Below are 11,575 nucleotides of genomic sequence, written 5' to 3' on the forward strand. Positions count from 1 at the left end.
AGTCTCATATCCTTCTGAGCTTATGCTTAAAAGCTGACGCTGTTATTTTATTATTTATTATGATAAATGTATTTCTGGTTATTTTATATAACCCCTTAAGAGAAAAATGTTATATTTATGGCATAACCATTCTTCTATAATTCTAAGTTTCCTGTTTTTGTACCCAGCTGGATCATAAAATATATATAGGCCATTGTTCCTTTCTGTTTGGCCATGAGAAACAGTGTGTGCGTGGAGAAACTCACACATCTCCTAAAATAAGAATTAAAATAATACATTTAAAATGTCATGTACACCCTGAGCAAACAGGACTATCAATCAAATTGTGGCCATCTAAGGTATCAACATCTGGATGCCCCATTAGCCACTAGGTGTAACCAATCATGTTAAAAGTTTTCTGAATTTGTAATGAATTCCTTTTAAAGAATAGTGACCTAATCAATGAATTGTATAAATGTAGCGCAGAGGACACTTTTTTCTTTGCAAAAACATTGATATGATGCTTTTTGCCACTTCAGAGATTTAGATAAAGAATAACAATTGACGCTTTCTCCTGCCTATGTTTTATTACTTAAATCGGGGCATTCCAGTGGGGGGTGTCTGTATTCATAATTTTCTTCCACACATAAAGAAATACAGCAGGAACTTTTTTTTTTCAATGAAATTGGACACATTTGCTTCTGCAAAGTGAGTGACATGAACATGCATCACGTTGTTTATAAGGAAACACAATTGGAAAAAGGTGTCTGAAAAGTTCAGATGATTACAATATGTTCTCTAAAAAAGATGCATACAATGTATAGTGTTAAATGTAAAAAAAAAAAAAATTCCTAAGAGAGAACTTCCTATGAATATATTTTAGATTCTCTTTTGTAATACTGCATTCTAAAAGATGTATTCAATCTATATTTCATTTCCACATTGGTGAAAATAACTTGCCATAATGGACTCATTTATCACTCCACACAGTAGGCTCTTTATTCAAATACTGAATTTAAAACAGACATTAAAAAGAAGCAAAGAACAAAATAATAACACAAAGATAATATGCTTTTCAAGAATCATTCCTTATAGCCTGTTCCAGTGAATTATGATTTTTGTTTTGAATTGTTTTTGAATGTATATTCACTGTTAAATGCTTTCAGTATTCTGTGTGAATTTCCTATTGAGACTGGTGTATTGTTGAAGACAGATAAAATACAGAGAAATACAGAAAGTAAGTGAGAAGAAATCAAATCTTAGTCTCTTATTATTTTATTTTACAACTAGCTGTGCTACCCATCTAACACAGGTTGAAATCGAAGTAATCAACATAGTCCTTGGCATTAACATTTATAGTGCACCATGTCTCTGTTGTATGCACTTTGGTATGGGACTTGTAAAAGTAGTGTTAATGTTTGTGATGCACCATCTGTTGGAATGACAGAGACATAGCAACTAAACACACAGATATATAGACACTTATCTCTTTATTAAGATTGACATGCAAAAATAGTGATTTTTTTAGATAAATAGCAAGAGTAGTGTAACAAGACACTGCCCCCGTAATGCTCAAGCAAAACATACTAAAAAAAAATGTTTACACTGCTGCTGCCTCACAGCTCCAGAGTCCTGGTACAGATCCCTACTCCTTTGCCATTTGTGTGGTGTTGGCACGTTCTTCCTGTATCTACATGTGTTTTCACCAGCTTCCAAGAGCTAAGCATAAAAGAATCCTCAGGATGTCCTACAGGGCAACTTGATCAACTGAGTAGAAACGCTTTACGAAAATCGACAAAGGCTGCAAAGAAACTCTGCCGATATTCGTGTTTGTGCTCCATGAGTACCCTCAGTGCCAGGATGCGTTCAATGGTAGACTTCTTAGGTATTTATTTATTTACTTCTTCTATTTGCTATCAGAAAAAGGGATGAGCACAATTGTGTTGGAAAGTTGTCACACGATCGCTAACTTTGACATTTCCAGTGACTTCCAGTCATGTACAGTAAACTGACCTGGTCCTGCAACAAGATCAGCAACTGTAGTCAGCAGGTCTGGCATACTCCATGAATAGAAGCCGCATAATGTGACATCTGCTTAATTTAATCCATGCAGGGTGACTTGTCCATTTGTTTTATTTATTTGTTTATTTGTATTGTATAAGTTTCTATCTGTCTATTGTAGCGGATGGCCAGGAGCCATACCTGTTTGGGATGCCTTCATAAAGGAAGGATCAGAGGAGAGAGTATGCACAGGGCATTATCTCTACAATAACACTATATGACAACCCCCGGTTTGCTGCAGCACCACGTACTCCCACAGCACTTCATGGGAGCAGGAGTTCGGTACAGCCCTGTTAGATTCCGTGGATGCCTCTAGGGGAAGCATCAGGGACTGCAGAGTCCTACCTCGTTGAGCTTCTACCTCACCTGGAAGTGATTCCAGGCCACGTTAACAACCACTGGAAGCACACCCAGATACCACATAAAAGAAGCCAGTCAAATCAAGAGGAAGGTGACGAAGCTTCCTGGAGGAGGAGTGGAGGTGGAGAACAAAGAAGGACAAAAGAAGAGAGAAAGAGTTGACAAAATGCTGTGTGCTTTGTTTATTGTTACTTGTGCTCTGCTGTGCTGTGCAGGTGGGAAACAAAGGAAAGAGTTTCCCACAGCAGAATAAAAACCATTTGTGTTGCTGAACTTGTGTCTGTGTATGTCTGTGTCACGTTATCTCCTATCTATCTATCTATCTATCTATCTATCTATCTATCTATCTATCTATCTATCTATCTATCTATCTATCTATCTATCTATCTATCTATCTATCTATCTATCTATCTATCTATCTATCTATCTTATTCTAATTCTCTCTTTTTCTCCATGTAAAGCACTTTGAGCTACAGTTTTTGTCTATAAATGTGCTACATAAATAAATATTGTTGTTCTTGTTTACTCCCACATCCCAGAAATATGGAGATTAGGTTAAGTAGAAGGTTTAGATTTGCCCTGTGAGAGTGCCTTGCCATGGGTTGGCATTCGTGTGCCTGCTTTGTGCCTTATGTTGCAAGTATGGTCTTTGCCAGCTATATTGGAATGTGCCAATTCAAAAAATGAATGAATGAATAAATAAACCTCTAGTAGACATTTTCCAGATCACATGTAAAGTTCAAATCATCAAGGCATTGATAATAATCCCTTGCACCCCACTTAAGATCTTTGCACTACACTGGAAAACATACAAACACAATAAATATATGTCATTCTCCTTCTTAGCACCAGAATGCATTAGTGTAGCCTTCCAGTGAGTGTTATTTTCATATTCTTACCATATATTATTAAGAATAAAAAGTTCAGGAGCTGTATCCCATCCAAGTGATCCTGGAACATCTTTGTGATGCCACCTCCAGGATGCCTCAGACAACATTTTCACATAAGATGAAGTAAACATTGTTTTTATCTAACATTAATAATATCCACCATACCACATTTTTAAAAAAGATATGTGTTGTGAGATATGGCTGGCCATTTATCCCGGCCAATCCCCCCAGGCTGCCAGATGGAGCCTTCCTTGCAGCATGGAGGTACCCCGAATGCCAGCAGGGAATTATGGACAGTGGACTTTTAATGCACAGCCCTGCTGGATACCACAGGGGCCGCCAGGAGTTGCTGCAGGGAGGCCCAGGGATTGTTATTTGCACCATAACCCGGAAGTGCGTCTTAATCACAGCGACACAAGGAATGACGTGCTTCCGGGGTGAAGAAAAAGGATTTTTACCTGACCCGGAAGTGTCCCATGTCACGTGGACAGAGAAGGCGAAACACTTCTGGGTCAAGGACTATAAAAGGACTGTGGGAAATCACAGACATCGAGCTGAGATGGGTGGAAGGGTGGCAACGCAGTTGGCGTAGTCCCGGCAGGATTCTCTGGCCGTCGGTTTGGCAGAGGACCTGTATTTACAAATTTACTGTGACAAATACAGGCCCTGTCGACCCCTTGAACCCTCAGACCACACGTCAGACACCAGATAAAAGTCCAATAATTATTTATTCGGATACTAATAAAGTGCACAAAGCACCTACACTCCACAATACTCATATAATAAATAAACATTCAATCAATAATCAATATACAATCCTCCACTCCCAGATGCGTTGCCACCCTTCCACCCAGCTCAGCTCGACATCTGTGATTTCCCACAGTCCTTTTATAGTCCTTGACCCCAGATAATAATCCTTTTTCTTCCCCCCGGAAGCACGTCATTCCTTGTGTCACTGTGATTAAGACGCACTTCTGGGTTATGGTGCAAATAACAATCCCTGGGCCTCCCTGCAATGACTCCTGGCAGCCCCCGTGGTATCCAGCAGGGCTGTGCATTAAAAGTCCACTGTCCATAATTCCCTGCTGGCATTCGGGGTACCTCCATGCTGCAAGGAGGGTTCCATCTGGTGGCCTGAGAGTATTGGCCAGGATAAATAGCCGGCCATTTCTCACAGTGTGTTCAAAATTGGAATAAGCTGGCTTCAAATTGTTAAGTTATGCTAAGGCCTTACAATTATAGCAGTTTCATCAATAGCTGACACATATTTTAATGTTTTAAAATGCACGTTTGGACAATTACAAGTAAAATTAACAAATCAGTAAGTTATATACTGTGGAGAGATTGTGGTGTTTTTGGATCAGTCTCGGTGGATTTCATCCAACTATGCTGATCATAACAATATCTGTCTGTAAGTTAGCTAAATCACAAAGAATGGTACAGGTATAATTGGTAATGAATAAAATAAATTCAGCCTTTCTTTGATATAACAGTATGTACAATCACAAGGTGTTTTACAATATTAAAATTCTGTATCAAACACACAAATTGAAATGTCCAATCAAAGAACAATGAAAAACAACTAAAATGCCTAGTAACTGTATACCTGACTGATTTTAAGTATCAAGTGTCATAAGGAGCTCTACAAATTAAAAACAGTTAGATGGTAAAGCTATTAAAATGAATGAATAGCATTAAAGGAAGAAAAAAGTAACAGTGAGTAACACAACAATGATATTCAGATCAAGCATAGTTACAGTATAAAACAAAAAAATGGGTACTAAGCAACAGATCAGGAAACTAATATATTACTTGAAAAACCAACTTGGGAAATAAAATCAAAATTGGTAAAAATATGCAATCTATTATGTACCCTCTTAATCCTGTTCAAGGTGACCATCAACAAAATGGGAAAGACAGGAAACAACCACTGATGAGCCAAATGTGTGTAGTTTAGTAGAAAAAATGAAGTTTACTTAGTTGTTAAAGTTTACTGATTCAGCATAATTAACACATTATTAGGATTTAAGTATATATTTTATAGAATACCTGGGCCTTGACCACTCTGGTGTGGAAATTTTACACGGGATGCCCTTCCTGACGTAACCCTCCCCATTTATCTGGGTTTGGGACCGGCATGAAGAAACACACTGGTTTGTGCATCCCCCGTGGCTGGGTTATATATTTTATAGAACAGACATAGTAAATGTTAAATGAAAGGAAATAGAGGAAATAGGAAAGCTGTTAGAATCTTGTATAGAATTCACACTGTCAGAAGGATGATATGGTGTTCTTCTTACAATGGCGACTTGGGTAATGCTAAATTATTATGAACTCTATTGAAAAGCTAATGTATTGAATGGCAGGCACTAAGATGTTTCTGAAGAATAAAGTGTTGTAATTAATTAGATCACTTTGCAGAGATGTATATTCACTTTCACATTAAAGACTTTTTCTCTTGATCAATGTCAAAAAAATTAAATCCAGTATAATTCAATATTTTATAATCATAAAATGTGAAAATTTCCAAGGGGGTGAACACTCTTTATAGGCACTGCATATATACAATAAACGTAGTTGGATTTTGAAATGCTATGGTGTTGTACCGTGTTAGCCATTATGAATGTAGTGAGAAGTCAAGTAAAATGACACCTTTAGAAGGGGCCTGAGTTGTCTCGAAAGCCTGCATATTGTAACCTTTTTAGTTAGCCAATTAAAGGTATAATTTTGCTTGACTTCTCATTGGATTTTCAAATAAATACCTACTCTTTAAATATATGTGCTAATTTACTAGCTTAAAAAGCCCAGTTTTAGTCATTCTGGTTTAGTGCGTGACCATTGATCTTTGTTTTATTCCCCATTGACCATGAGATTTTAGAGAGCAACTGGAAGAAAATGACATATTCAAAAAACCAAAGCATGGGTCAGAACCAGGAAAACAACAATTAGTAACCAAAAACAAGAATCACAAGTCAAAATTAAATTCAAGAAGGACTACAGAGAGTTCAAAAACCAGAGAAACAAAACAAAGTATCTCGAAAGTTCTGAAAGGTTCTGAAGTCTGTGTAGTCAGATGAGGAAGTACTGTATATGCTTCAATGATCTTTTATCCCATTACATTGTGACTGACCTCTGGATGGTCCTGGCAACAGAAATCAAGAATAGCACGTAAAAATGGTGGTGATAAAACAGCCTAAGTAACAATTCAAAATCATAACCAGAAGTGTTACTCAAGAATAAATGAAGCCAATGGATTCCTTGGGTTACGAAAAAAAACCAAAACAAATAGAGACAAAAAGTTTACACAGATAACCCCTAGGAGAGATGCAAAAAATATTCAAAACAGGAGACCCTGACGGATTATGGAGAGCATAATTCTTTCTTATCATAACTTGACAATAACTTATGCAATATTTTTATAATCTGGACTGTACAACATTTATTAAATGCATTTGGGTCCAATGAATTAACTCCAGACACTATAGGAAATGAAAAGAACTAAACTACACGTTAAAAGTTTGAGTCTGCTAAAAGGTAACATCACAAGAGCAGAAGATACTTGCCAGGAACTGATCAAAGCTTTGGTGATTAGAATGAAGATTTAACAACTGTAATATCAAAGCAAAGACAGCGAGAAGTTTAGGGGCACCTGTAGGCAAACCCTGTATAACTGAAGTCTCAAAAAACAGAGAAATAAAATACTGTCAAGGCATTAAGTTGCGTCTTTTCAGACGGGAGTCTGGGTATGACTACCAGAAATGGCGGTTCTTCTGGTTAAGAACATTTCTGGTAGGAAAGGGTGGGTCCATGTGGATGGACACGGCAGTGACGTCAGCATTGGAAAAGCTGTCAATCTTCTAGTTTGCAGTGGGAAAGAAAGAGAAGGCATTATCATAGAGTGCCAATCCCTGGAAAGGCAGAGAATTACCATCACCAGAGCCCTTAAACAGTCCCATATGTGCATGTGTATGACACGGTGTTACAGTAAAGCATTAGGGTTCAGGGTAATCCAGACACTTGGTACGTTACATGCTCATATTTAAACAGAGACAGGTTAGAGTCACCAGTTAATGTAACCACCACATTTTTTTAATGTGTCAGGAAAACCTACACAGACAGAAGACAAACATGTAAACACAGATTGTCCCTGGAGCCAGAATTATAACCTAGGACTCTGGAGCTATGAGCTTAGTGCTGACCACTGTGCTGCCCCTTGTGATAATATGATACCTTGAAACAACTGCATGTTCAAAACAAATGGCTTAACACTAAATAATCCAGAAGGGCAGAATAAACTGTTTGAATCTTAATAGCAACATAAACGTGAAAATGCAGTCCATCACAGTTAGGACACGTTCACGCAAACACATGCAAACTGAAAATCTCATAAATACCAGAAAAGCTCACTAAATTCTTAGCAGCAGGATTAAACACTAAGGCGCTGGACAGGCCCCAGACTGGGTGAGCCGAGAATATCTAGGCTAATCGCATAAGCTTAGTGAACAGGAACAGAGAGCAGACGCAGGAGGAGATTCTGATAGTAACTGTCCCTCCACGGAAACAGAAATGAGACTTTAGCTCTTTTTAGGGCCCAGCAAGCCTTCATGTTTACAACATGTTTCATGTAGTACATCTTGCCTGTTTTCTCACTTAATTAATTATTCTTTATGTTGTACCTATTATTGTGAGCTATATCACACATTTTTTAATAAGAAGTAGAATATTCATAGTGTGCTGATTTTAAAGAAAATACTTTTAAATCAAAATGTCAGAAAGTTTTACTAAATAAGAAATAAGTAATATCCATTCCTTTAAAAGCACGAGATTTGCTGAGCTTTGGATTTGATATAAAGTTAAGCTAGATCTTTTTTTGTTGTCCTCAAGGCAGCTGCAGTGTTTTATACTGCTGCCTCACATCTCCAGAAGACTGACTTGTTCTTTTAATTCTTTTGTCTTCATGGGCTTTTAACTTGGTTCTCACTTTTCCTCCAATATCTCATAAGAAATGTTTGGTTGACTCTAAATTGACCAAGTGTATGAGGAGTGGAAGATGAAGTGAGTGTGAATGTATCCTATTACACATTTCTATGAAACATAGAAATGGTTCTTGCCTCTGACTGTAGATTAAGTGGGCTGAAAGATGCAGGTAAGTCTTTCTAACCATCTTCATAATAATACAGATTTCTGCTATCTGCTGCCATACTTGTGTGAGAAGAAGACACGTGCATGGCTTTGATAAAATAGGCAATACCATTCCTGAGCATTAGAGGGCTCTGTCAGTAACACCTTCTTATCTTTTGCCTCCAGGACAGACCATCCTCCAGAAAACTGACATCACATCTGCCACCATTGGACCAGAAGTCCCATCCCTTCCTTCCTGGATGGGATATAAGGAAAAGTGACGGCGGAAGTCAGCATTTAGTTTGGAACCCATCATTGAGTGTGACGGATCTGTACATCAGCCTCAACTCTTTAAAGAATAACCTGTTTTGTGATGACCTTCAAGGTAAGCACTGACTTTGTATTTGTTCTTGCTTTATTTTTTTTTTCTCATTATACAGCGCTTACCTTTGCGATACCCCAGGCCTTTCCCTGTGTTTTGTGCTTTTTTATACTGTATATATTAGTCTTTCTTCTAGAATATAATTGTTATTTTTTTAAAGTGTAACTAAAAATGCAAATAATAATTTAATTTAAAGAATTATGATGACGATGACTTTATAATTGTTTAAAATTTGTCAAAAAACAGAGAAATAAAATACTGTCAAGGCGTTAAGTTGTGTCTTTTCGGACAGGAGTCTGGGTATGACTACCAGAAATGTCGGTTCTTCCGGTTAAGAACATTTCTGGCAGGAAAGGGTGGGTCCATGTGGATGGACACGGCAGTGATGTCAGCATTGGAAAAGTCTTAAGGTTGTCTGTACTTTGTGAAAATAAATGGAAGACTTCACAGGAGACTTTAGTTCTTGAACATATGTAAGTAACTTCAGTTCAGAATTTAGTTTTGAGTTTGATTTTAGTGTTGTCCCATCCCATGTATTTTTCATTACCAATCTCAGTTCTTGAAAGATAAGAACATGATTTCTATTGCTCTTGTCCTTTAGACCTTTTATGGAAAGCTGGAATGAGTGTTTTGAAGATTCAGAACCAACTAATCTACCTCTTAGTAGATGGTCAATATGGGCCGGCAATGCTTTTAGTTTATGTCTGGAGAAATACTCGGTCAATTGCAAAGAGTAAATTAACATGTCGAATACGTCATTAGGTACATAAAGTGATCAGTCGGTGTGTAGCATTTCCTGAATGAAAATATATGAATATTTACAAGGAACATGAATTGATTCCATTAGTCCATCTGACTTAATTGATTATAATTTGCCACACTTGCTAACAAAGTGTTTCAAATTATTGGAACCTTTGGTATAAGGTGAGGTTTCTTTTTTTTCTGTAAAGTGTTAAACAAAAGTTATTTTCTAAAGTATCTTGGAGCACACGTTTCAGATATTGCTGAGAGAAATTTCTTGGGTTTACTTTTTGATTTACTTTTGAATATTTCCAGAATCATTACATTGACTACCTTATTTGTTTAATTTAACTTATACAATATGATTGCATCTTCTTTAAATACTATAAAGATTTACTGTCATGTTACAGTTGGCACCATTGCACAGCTCCAGGAACCTGGATTTGGTCCCCTGGGCCCTGTGGAGTTTTAACATTTCTTCTGAATCAATGTGGGCTTTCTCAAAGTTCTTTAGTTTGCTCTCACGTGCTAACGAGATTTGTCCCTAAATGACTAAATGTATGGTACATGTATCCGTAAGGGGGCCATGTCTATCATCCTGTCCAGATACTGCCCGAGAAAAATCCAGGATTCCTGTAAATCTGTAATTGATGAAGTAAGATTAAAAACTAGGAAAGCGTTCTAGGTAAAAAAATTTGATTTTCTACAGTTGTGATGTTACAGCCATTAATGTTGCATTCATTGTAATACATTCATGTGAAAAAAGCATATCAGATTGGAAATTGTTACAAGGTTGTTTCTTAAGGTTTGGGACTCCACCAAACCACAGATAGAGACATAGTCCTGAAAAGGAAAACACTTTGGAAAATTATTAATTTTTTCAAGATTGCTTGCCCAATCAAAACCACTCCAAAAGCAATATAAGAAAATCACACTTATAAGCAAAGTCACATAAATAATAATCTCTAAGCTGTCCTACATGAATATAGTCTTGACTGCACCCTCAGAACAACATCGAAAAAATATGATATTCAAAGCAGAGCGGCAGAGTGCCAACACATTTCTCACAAAGAACAAAACTGACGGTGGCATCATATTTTCCAAAAAAGCACCTTGAGTAACGTGAAGACTTGCAGAGGAATATATTATGAAAGGAGGAGACAACACTCAAACATTCTGAATGACATTAGCCCTGTTATATATGGCAAAAACAACACACTAAATGCCACAATAAGAATCTCAAAGCAGCAGTAAAGAATGTAGTTACATAGTCTTTTGATGCTGGGAACGTGGGTAACTTGCTATTGAAAACAAAGAAAACATGAATTCAAATTTTTCTCAGACAATTCTGTAGGATTTTAAACCATCTGCCCACCCACTAAATCTGAAGTGGGTAGTTCATGCTAGAAATTTACCAGTTGTTACTAACTTGAAACAACTTATCATGAACAAATATGTTAAAATTCAACCACATTGAAGCAAAAGAGTGATTAACAATTACAGTAAGATTAACAATGACAGCAGTTAAGCACAACCAAATATTGTGTGTTTCTTTGATTAGAAAGGAGATGTTACTTTTTCAAACAAGAACATTGCGCATTGGAACACTTTGAAGATTGTTATGAACTCAATTTCATATACAGCATTTACCACGATATGACTGTTTTATATGCAATACCACAATATGGCTTATTTTGGTTTCCTTTTATCTGTAATTATCTGATACAATTCAAAGTCATACTTTCAAAGATTTAGAATATCCAAAAATCTACAAAAGGCCAATATTTTTTCAGAATTGCTAAATATAAAACGTTTAATTTTGAAATTGTAGCAGGCTTTTGCTTGTGTCATATGTTGTAATACTACTTGAAAGAAGGAAAGTTATAATACGCAAACCCTAGAGAAAAACACCCAGTATTCACAGTCAGATCTACCAACAGGGTGTCTTGGGGTGGACCCTACAGCCCATTTTGAAAATATGTGAAAAACAAAATTCCTAAGAGGAAAATCCACATTTTCACATACCATACAACACTCACAG

The sequence above is a fragment of the Erpetoichthys calabaricus genome, chromosome 2, assembly GCF_900747795.2.
Source record: "Erpetoichthys calabaricus chromosome 2, fErpCal1.3, whole genome shotgun sequence".
Classification (NCBI taxonomy): Eukaryota; Metazoa; Chordata; class Cladistia; order Polypteriformes; family Polypteridae; genus Erpetoichthys; species Erpetoichthys calabaricus.